Source organism: Falco rusticolus, chromosome 8 (genome assembly GCF_015220075.1).
Source record: "Falco rusticolus isolate bFalRus1 chromosome 8, bFalRus1.pri, whole genome shotgun sequence".
NCBI lineage: Eukaryota > Metazoa > Chordata > Aves > Falconiformes > Falconidae > Falco > Falco rusticolus.
In genome coordinates, this window is record NC_051194.1 from 14651875 (window position 1) to 14660115 (window position 8241).

Below are 8241 nucleotides of genomic sequence, written 5' to 3' on the forward strand. Positions count from 1 at the left end.
CCTGACCAACGCCTGGATCTTTAGGAATCTCCTCCACACTTAGCAGGACTTTCAACCTCAGCACCTCGAGGAAGTGCCTAATGTGGCAGCATTTGCTTTCTGTCAGTTTTCCTCCATGAAGGATGTTGCAGACCCTGGTAAGCAACTAGATCACGTGCAGGAGCCGGGTGGTCATGCCATAGCTCTCTGGGACACCCTGTGTGGCTTTGAGGACAAGGAGCAGGGGTAGGCAGGTATGTCACATGGAACCATCCGTTCTTCTCTGGGGAATGGGAATGTTCTAGCTGAAGAGAAAAGGTCTGAAGTACCAGAGGTGGGAGAGGGAAGAGGAAAGGAATTCAACTGCCTTGCAGAGACCTGAGGAAGATCTTAATTTTATAGTCATATCACTCTCTACAGTCATAGATCATGTGGATTCATAACTTGCCTCTACGTAATAAGGTAGTGTAGTTTACTCATTCTATAAATTCTTTTATTTAGTCATTGCTTTTTGATTTGAGCAAATGTCCAGAGTTCAGGTTCCTGTAGGGCCTTTCTTTTAGTAGGAGAAAACAGTTACTGAATCCCCTCTCTGTGAAATCCTGCTTATCTACAAAGAAAGGCAAAAAGAGCAGCCCTGACACAGCAGTGTAGAAAGTGCTCTCTCTTTCTCTCTCTCTCTTGTTCCAGGACCTCTTTATCCATCTCCAGTTTTATTCAGACCCCCTATTTTGGCCCTGCTTCAGTCTGGCTAGTTTATGTCCTTGCTGCTTTTCTCTGCCTGCTTCATTTAAGGAAAGGCTTCTCAGAGAAGTGCTGTGTGAGTACATGCATGCTCTGCTTCTTCAGGTGGAGATCCCTCTTCAGCTACCTGCTTCTGTAAAGAGGCTTAAGTAGGCTGAATTAATAGTAGCAGGTCTGCTCCCCTCTTTCAGTTTCAAGCTGCAGTCATTTAAATCTGTGTTCAATTATGTCTTGGTCACACTGATACTGGTAATATTCCCAGTTCCACTTACCTAACTTAGCTGGGTTTTTTATGTTTGGAATTACAATGTTTGTTTGGGTTTTTTCCCCACTAACCATTTGGTGAATGATTTCATTTGCTGAAGGAACTGAAAAGAACTTACTGGACCTGCTGGTTGTACAAAACTGCATTAGATTCCTGTTTTCTATAGGAGCTAGCTGCCTAAGTTAAAAGTGTCTGAAAATACCATTTGAATCAACACTTGAAAATATGTTTTCTACATCTTTTATTTGTAACAAATTTACTCTTAGTTACCACTGTCACAATTAAAGGAAAAAACTAAAATCCTAATTGACTTTGGAATATATCCTCAGTCAGTTCTTGTCAACTTAATTTATCAACATTTACATGTGCTATAAAGTCACTGTTAAGTACTGGATATCCAGCCGAGTATGAGTTTTATTTTAATGAACTATAGCACATGTAAAATGAACAAGCAATTATTATCTATTCAGCTATTTTCTATTTAAATTAAAGTTGTTAAGCCACTGAGAATAAAAGCTGGATATTTACATAGGCAATTAAAAGATTGAAAAGGTTTTGACACTTCCAGGGACTTTATGGAATTTGTTATGGTTTGTTTCTTTAATCTGTTTTCTGAATTTTTTTCCTTCTCCCCTCCTAGTAGCAATTGTGACTAATTACTTGCGCAAAATGATCAATGAGCAAATTAATCTTCTCCAAACAGTCTCAAAAGTCATTTTATTGTCATCTTGTTGAAACTGTTAGAGCCGAAGCTTGGGGGGGGGGAAATGGGATGAAAAGATATAGTTGTCCTTTGCCTTTCCTTCGGACCACCTAATTGTTAAAAAGGAAAGGGACATGCTTGTGCCTCCAGCAGCAGCGATGCCAGGGTGCTGGTGTCTGCCAGGTCTGATGCCAGGGTGCTGGTGTCTGCCACGTCTGTCTCACAACCCCGTCACTGCGGCTCTGCAGGGATGGGGAGGTGCAGCAGAGATGGGTGGCAGCTGGTTCCTGGTGTTTTCTAGGTGCTCATTCCCTGACAGATTTCTTCTGAGAAACCACACTAGCGTTTGAGAACAAAAGAAAACTCTTTTCACGCTGCTGTGCCTGAAACTGAGCTGAGAGAATGTGGGATGTTTTTGAATATTCTCTTTTTATCTCTTGTTAATTCATGTGCAAGTCTTACGAGATGAAGCTTCTGCCTTTAACTTGTTTCCATTTTCAGCCTCAAATTAGGCATTGCCACCTTTCATTGCAACAGCCAGCAGCTATAAAGCAACAGGAGTTTCTGTTCTGGGCTGCTGCAAAATGCTCCAGTCCACTCATATTTTACTATCGAGCATCCTTTGAAAAATTATTTCAATAAATTGTTGAACTATACGGGAAAAGGTTCTCCCAAGTGTCAGCTCCACTGAAGCTCTCAGTGCATCCCATACAATACTGAATTTCACCAGTTTGGTTTTAAATTCCCTCATTTTGCCTTCACTTATTTTAATATATTGACTCTATAGAACAGTTTGACAAAATATGTTTTGCATTTATGAGCACTTTGGCACTGTTTATTCCCTTTCATCAAGTACATCGATGTGTATAAACAGGTGTTGATAAGCATTTAGTGGAGTAAATAGATATAAAAATAACAATAGAAAGTTCTTTGTTTCTTACCTTTATGAAATATGTATAGATATTCCAGCAGAGAACAGACAGCATGTAGCCTACTGTTTATTTTTGGGAAGGAGCTGGAAAGAAGGAGATTTGGTCATTTGGAGGATTGCCAGATATCTAGATAGTCCATGTTGCAACCAGAATGTGCAAGAATTTACTGTTAGCTGAAACGCAAGTTTACTAGAAGTTTTTATGCTCCCTTTATTTTCATTCTGTCTCTAACATGGAAGAATTGCTGACAAAAAATCTCATTAGTTTTATAAATGAAAAGATAACATTGACCAAAGCCAGGCTTTCTTTAGCAAAGCAGAGAAGATGACATTGCCTCACATCAATCGGCAGTCAGCATTGATGTGATCTCATGCTAAATAAGTCAGACATCTTGAGATCTTAACCTCATTAACTGGAAAAAGGTCATTTTGGGTAACACATTCCAGTGCATAAGATAAAGGTAGAAAACAGCTCGTCAGAGAGAGAAAAGATTTAATGTGTTTGAGATATGTCTTATTAAATTATTTTGTTTCAGATTATAATCACATATTGACCTTTACAATAACAGAAATAGCCTCACTGACACTCTCTGATAGGGATAAAAAGAAATCTAGTCTTGCACTGCAGCAGTTATACAGTTGATCTGCATAATTGATACCATACAAGTCAATAAATTATTCCTGCTATTAAAAAAAAAAAGATCAGTAAGAGAATTTATCAAATAAAACCCAGATCTTAATAGATGATAATGTTCTTTAGTAATTAATAAGTGCTGCATTTATTGCCCCTCTTGAGCAGAGAACCTCTGGAATGATTTATGACTTGCTCCTGTTGCCATAGATCAATGAAAGTTTTGCAGGAAGACTTCAGAGCAGACTCTTAGCCATGCATTGCTGCAGAAAGGCCTGCTTTCAGGCACAGAAAGCCTTCAATTCATCATTATTTTTCCCTTATCTGTGTTGTTTTGTTTTTTTTTTAAGTTAGTGTAATCTCAAAGTTATTTTGAAGTAATTTATTTGTAGTAAATATACTATACTAAAATGTTGGTCTGATTTGTATCCTTAAATGGAAGGTGTGACACTTCATCTCGAAGTCATTGATTTGAATTTGATTTGAATTAGCACAGCTTTTAACGTTCATTAGCTTATCCAGCAGTAATATATTATTTCTAGTTCTTTTGGTTTGTAAGATGTCAAGCCACCTAATAAAAATAGTTAATATCATGGGTTTCAGAATGAAGCTGATCAGTGGCTGCTGTATCTAACATTCCTTTCCAGATAGTTTATTCTATATTGCAACACCAATCCTTTAATTTTTAAATAATCACCTTGAACAGTTGGTGTGAATTTTGGGGAAAATTCAAGGGAGGCTTTATTACCTGCTGTTTAAATAAATATTGAAGACTTTGCTTACTAGTGCTGCTGCTTTTCACCAGTTGTAAACGCACTTTCCCTGGGAAATCTGTCACAGGGCACAATCCTGGGATTACCTATACTAAAACAAGATGTAAAGAACAAAGCCAAATATCCCACACTCCTTTCACTGTTTCAGTTTGTGTAAGAAACTGTCCTGTAAATTAAAACCCTGAGGAGAGAGGTATTTTTGCCTTCCTGTCAGTGATCTGTTGTTCTTAACCCCTCCTTTCTTCCCTGACTGTCCCTAGGTCTAGTATTTTAAGATTTGAGGAAGAGCGGTTCTGTAGTCATGAATTTTGTTCAGCATTATCTCCCCCAGAGAAGACCTTCAACCTTCTTGTTTCCAAGCCCTAGCTTTTTTAGTTCCTCCTGGTAAGGCAGCTTTTCTGTTTCCTTGATGACTTCTAAGTGTGAAGTCATAAGCTCATTTCTGAGCATTGAAACAGAAAAATCATTTGTGTTCGTACATTTGGTGTTCATACATTTCACTGTTGTGCTCAGCTTCTTTCTGGTTAGAGGTATTGTTTCTCTGTTGAAATGTCTGGGTTATGAGAGCATGTTCTTGTGGTGAGAATTCCACTGGATGCAAAAGTTCTAACTGTATTTATTAAAAGTAGAAATTAGACGTACGTCTCAATCAAAGTAAAGGTCTTCTGGAAAAACATATTTGCAAGTGGCATTTAGTGTGGCCAACAGTAAATCGATTTCCGTGTTCTCCCACCTACATAGTTAATGTGAAAAAATAAGAATCATGCAAATAGATGCCTGGGAAGACTGTGTGTTCACTGAAGGTTTCTACAAACAAGTTAAGCATTTGTATTGCTGCCTTATATTTGGATGCAAAATCTGTCTTGCGTCTGTCAAATGCATAAGCATTTAGGAGCTTTGCTAACTGGAGCAATGTGCAAATAATTCTGAAACAGTCAAACCTCACTTGCATTTAAAGAAACCTAATCTGTATCTTGCACAAAATTCTGTGTTGCTAAATGTGATTTTTTTTTAAATTTTTTTTTTTTTTTTGTAAGACCTGGCTCTTTCTCTTTAGGATTTGATTTTGCTGTGTTCTGGATTCTGATTTATGAGGAGACCATTTAATGTAATTTTGGTATTATAAAGAGATCCTAAAATGAGTATATATGAAATGCTACCTTTTAATAATTTTTCCCAGTGACAGACTGATGTTTAAAAAAAACAACCACCTCTCAGCATAGATCAGCATAAGCCTGAATGTCAGAGGGAGTACTTTTGGGATAAAACTTTTAGAAACATTTTCATGGTTGCATAACCCAGATGTAGCTCCTTCCTCATGCATGCACTTGTAGCAAAATTGCTCCTATAGCCTTTCCTATGTTTATATTGAATATTGATATCCATATTAACAGCCTTTTCAAAGGCAGGTGTGTGAGTGGGACTGCTTGTAAGTAGGTTGCACTAAGAGGAGTGCTGGTTTTGAAGCAGTACAGATTCAAAGCCCTGTTTCTTAGGAAAGTGCTTTGGTGTAGCTGTTGCATGGTGTTTTGTAAAGTAATGTGCACTACTGCCTTGTCTCCTTGCTTTTTCATAGTAATATTGGATAACTGTAATTGATTTGATGATAAATACTAACGTTTATGGGAGAGATCACCTACAGTTTCCTCTTCTCTCTTCTTAAGTAACAATTATTAGCTTTGGGATTAAGAAAGGTTATAAGAAAAGTTCTTCTGTCGAGCATTGAATTGTATTACAGCAGGGTTGTATTTCAGAGAGACAAGCACGTGAAGGGACATTGTCTGATTGGTTTTGCTCATGGTTCAATTGGACCAATTGTCATAGGTATTTTTTTCTTGGGAAAATTAGTTTATTCTGACCATTCAGAATTCCTGATAGTCTTTTCAAATATCTAAGGGAAAGAGTGGCTTTCTCTTTTTTCATGCACGGAGATCAACATTAAAAGTGGCTGAATAATTTGTTCTTGCAACCTCAAATCTTACTATCTGTAGGCAAAGGAATAGTTGCTTTCAGAGCTCCATCTTCTTGCTGTCATTTATTGTCCCAGCACTGGAGCTGTTTCGCTTTTGCCTGAACAATCTTATGTGATCTAATCTGTTCTGTCTTCTTATATTGAGATTAACAAGCCATATACCTTCAGGCATAGGCCAGAACTACAGCTGCAGAGCCTAAATGAACTTGAACATGAGGTCAATCAACTGCACAAAATACATCACACAGTTATTCCAAGGCTCGTGCTGTGTCTATAATTGCCCCTTGTTCTGTCATTAGAGCTCCCCTACAAGTCATTATTTTGAGTCAGCAGAGCTGCAGGGAACAGTCAGCCTGATGGTTAGTATAGTGCTGAATAGATAATATAAATATCTCCCAGCACAGAAATACAAGGAGCAGGTATTTAGATTAAACCTAATAAAATGTGTAGTTGTTAATCCCTTTTTGACTCTAAATTAAAACAATACTTCCAAAACTTTCAGTAAGAATGCTTATTCACTTGGCCTCTTGAAATCTTTTCACTGACTGGGTTTCACAAAAAATAAATGGAAACTAGGCAGCAATTGTAATACAAGGTTATGAAAGCCTTATTGACATAAGACTGAAGCTGCAGAACTGCTGTTTTCAGTACTGCTCTGTGTTTTTCCATGAATCTTAAAATTTTAACTCATCTGAAATATATAATTAGGAAAAAAGTATTAGTTTGTCCAGTATAACAGATGATGGAAGTTCATTCATTTCTGAACCCAACCCAGTTTCAGTCTGTGGCATCTAAACATTGTGTGGTGTGGTTAGCTGCCGTTCTGATCATTCTTGCTCTGCTGAGCTGTCTGTAGAACACCTTGCAAACGTATCCCTCGCCAGCACTGACTAGCTAGCTCTCCCAGCTAGTTCCTTACTTGCGGTCCCCACTCAGGCTTCCTAAATCAAGTACCTTCCCATTAAAGCATCCAGATGCGTGCACTCAAACTTACAGACCTTATTTTTCAGAGCATACGTGCACCTGAACATACTGTTGGGTGAGCGTGTCTCCATAGGTGGTCTTCAGACAGCCCACCAGCAGTTCACAGCCTGTCTGTGCCACAGTCATGTGAGCAGGTCCTGAACAGGAGATCAGTGATGTTATAGAGGCACGTATTCTGATTTTAAGTACAGATGCAAAGCAGTTACTGGTGAGTGAAAGAGGAAGGATGGACCAAGTACTCCAAAGCAGCTGCATGATTTAAGAACTCAAGAGAATGGTATGTCAGATGTACATTTCCTTAGAGAAGCAAATTCCATGGTTTTGTTAGTCAGTGGAGAGTTTCCTTCATGGAGTTATTCACAGAACATTAAGTTATGGTCCATCTTCCTCTGCTGACTATGGAAAAGGATCAGGGAATGTCAAGTTCCCACTGTTAAAGCTAGGTTGTGAAAGTCTCAGTTTCATTTTCAGTAGGAATGTGGAGACTCAAAACAAAGACTATTCATTTCAAGTATGGTAGTGTTGTAGAAATTCAGAGAAGTTACATCTAAGAGCTGAAGTTTTCTGGATCGGTGAAGAGGGGAGGTATGTGGTGAACAGGTCTGTTGCAGATGCAGTGACACACTTCACTCATAAGAGAAGTAGCAATATGTTTATTGGTATAAGAGCAATTTAAGGAAAATTGATACTAAATGCAACAGTGGTCTGACAAGACTCAGTGGCAAGGTACACTGGCGTATTTACTGCAGGGAGGACAGAGTCAGACAAAACTGTCGGGGAGACCCTCCCGTTGAGTCATGAGGGTCAGAAAGGACCCCTTGCCTTCTAAACTCCTCAAAGGGAAGTTCAGGTGCAGCTGGATGCAGACTTAGTCTCGGACTCAGTCAACGGGTTCATATCTAAAGGATTTTATATGCACAATTAATCCTTTATACCACTTAGATAAGATTTTCAAAGTTCAGCATGCTATTGATCACTGGCTGAGAGTCTGTTGCAGCAAAGAGTGTCTCAGCCTGGAGGAGTAACCTCGAGAGATGTCCCTGCTCAAGGGGAGATCCTGTCGCGCAGCCTGTGCCCCGTGGGGGGGCTCCGTGGGCTCTGGGTTATCCACTGCTTGTGGAGTAAGATAACTGACTCATAGTCATATTTGCATACGAACTACAGAAGTTAGTTTCTTCCAAGCTTGGCTTGAGCCGGACCCTGACCAGCACCGTTGGGTGGGCGCATGGTTCAGATTAGCCCTTGGCTACTGTGTTGTC

The 8241-nt window shown here is 39.1% G+C and overlaps 1 long non-coding RNA gene across 1 annotated transcript; it reads left to right on the forward strand.

Moving 5' to 3' along the window:
- Nucleotides 1–302: 302 nt before the first annotated feature.
- On the forward strand, nucleotides 303–7807 carry LOC119152121. Its single transcript, XR_005105682.1, has 3 exons — nucleotides 303–313; nucleotides 5729–5732; nucleotides 7764–7807. It is a non-coding gene; the product is annotated as an uncharacterized LOC119152121 (long non-coding RNA).
- The last annotated feature ends 434 nt before the right edge of the window (nucleotides 7808–8241 follow it).